Here is a 2,147-nt window from a genome sequence, read left to right as displayed (position 1 = left end):
ATTACATACATTACAGAATAAATGGGGGAGACTAACGAAAGATAGAAAAATGGGTGGAACTCAAAGCTACTGTGTAGGACAAGAAGCAGGCAGTGTCATATACACTTGTTTAAAAAAGGTATGGAGATGGATATGCACATAATAGGTACATATATACTCCAGTCACTTGCCGCAAGTAGAGTGGAACTGGCAGGGAAGGAGATGTACCATTGTGAAACCAGGTCTTCTGACCTATAGCTCAGTTCCAGAGGAAACAGGCTTCTTGACTGGTCTCTCAGTGGTGGAATAACTCTTCTTCCTCAGTAGATAAGTAACTTATGGCTAAGCAGAGATACCAATTCTCTTGGAGTTGCCTGGGGTATCTGAGGCAGAGGTGGTTATGGTAGAATCTTCAGTAAAGGCACAGAGATCCAAGAATTCCAAGATGATGATCCAAAGGCAGTAATCAAATGCCTGTTGATTAAGGGTTTCTGTAGCAACTCCAAGACTAGACTATGGCTCAGCCTGCATTTGTTCACCCCAAGAATTTCTAGGAAAATATTTGCCAGGACTCCCATCCACAGCTGCATTCTGCTCCTAGATCCTTACAGGGCATGGACAGTTAGGCAAAACTCCCCCAGGCCAGATGGATTCCTGAAGAAGCCAGAGGTACTGTACCTTGTGCTGTGGATGTGTTAGATTAGCTACTTGTGTCTCTAGCCTCCTCTGAATTAGGGTACCAATGATGAGATAAACAGCCTTCTGCATGTTTTCCATACATAGCCATCTCCACTGTTACAGTAGCCCCAAGAGGAACAGATCCAGGCCTGTGTCAGCTCACAATGTCTCTGTTCTTGGATCACCATCACTGAGGTCTTATTCTGGCATGGGTGCATCTGACCAGTAACCATCCACTCATCCTCTGAGAATTTGTTTAGAATCTTTTTCTGGGGCTTCTGCTGGCTGCATTTCTAGTAGTCAGTATGTCAGTATATCTAGCCAGTATATCATCATTACTATTTTATTACCTACCTGACGCTAATATTTGAGAGTGACACAGTGGCCGTGAATCACAAACACCCCATTATCTTTATGTCTTTATATTGAGAGTCAAAGCCCCATTATGGTAGGCCTGTTTGATCAAGCCAAAGGGGGTCTGCTACTATTGTATGATATGGGCAGTAGTTTCCACCAATACTATACATAATGGAGAAGAAGTTCCCAGTAAAGAGGAACAGCTAAATAATATAAACTTGAATGAATGAATGAATAAATTAATTAATTGACTCTCCAGTGTTACATCAACATGCAAATAACTTTATGATTCTCCAGTGCTTTCCAGTCCCTTGTCAAACCTTTAAGGCTTTTCCTGCCATTGTCACTGCTTATCCCTCCACTCTATGTCTCCCCACATACCTTCCCATTCCAAACTCCAAAATCAAGCAATAATTTTGTGGTTTCATTCTGAGAGGTAATCTTCTTTCTAAAATTCTTTCTAAGCACATTTTGCTTTTGTTCCCCCAAACCACTTCAAAAACAGATATTCTGGAAACATCTACCATAAATAATTCTTATTTTATTTATCAAAATAAATGTCTCTCAAAACACTCTGTCTACTTCATGCAACCAAATGGGGGATGTTATTTTTTTCTCAAATAGTTTTAAACTTCTAATGACTGTTTAAATTTCACTTCACATTTGAGGATATTTTAAGCTCACTATTAGACTATAGAATTGACTATATTTTATAATAATGTACTTGATGAAAATTATTAGACAGTGACATTCTCCAGCTTCAAGTAATGTCTTTAATATTTTGCTGATCTTATCGCTTAATTTTCTTTTTAAGAATAGCAGTTAAATCTCTATATGTGTGAAAATGGTATCGAGTTTAATAAACATGAAGCCATAAATGAACAGAGATTCCTTCCAAAGCAGTAAGAGGATTGGTACCAGGAAACAGGTATTTCCTACCTGGAAAAAAGAAAAGTGGAATATGACCATGATGTAGTCAACGTGAAAGTGAAGACATCATTAGTTTAGACACAAAGACACTAGGGCCAAAAAACAGACATGTTGGAAAGCTTGAGGACAAGCATTCAATTTTTTTTTAAATTAATTAATTAATTTATTTTTGGCTGCATTGGGTCTTTTTTGCTGCGTGCGGG

The 2,147-nt window shown here is 38.6% G+C and overlaps 1 pseudogene; it reads right to left on the bottom strand.

Moving 5' to 3' along the window:
• Positions 1–321: 321 nt before the first annotated feature.
• On the bottom strand, positions 322–957 carry LOC118897796 (annotated as a pseudogene).
• Between the last annotated feature and the right edge of the window lie 1,190 nt (positions 958–2,147).

Source organism: Balaenoptera musculus, chromosome 7, assembly GCF_009873245.2.
Source record: "Balaenoptera musculus isolate JJ_BM4_2016_0621 chromosome 7, mBalMus1.pri.v3, whole genome shotgun sequence".
In the NCBI taxonomy this organism is placed as follows: Eukaryota; Metazoa; Chordata; class Mammalia; order Artiodactyla; family Balaenopteridae; genus Balaenoptera; species Balaenoptera musculus.
Note: the sequence above shows the minus strand (reverse complement) of the source record. Positions and strands in the feature narration are given on the sequence as shown.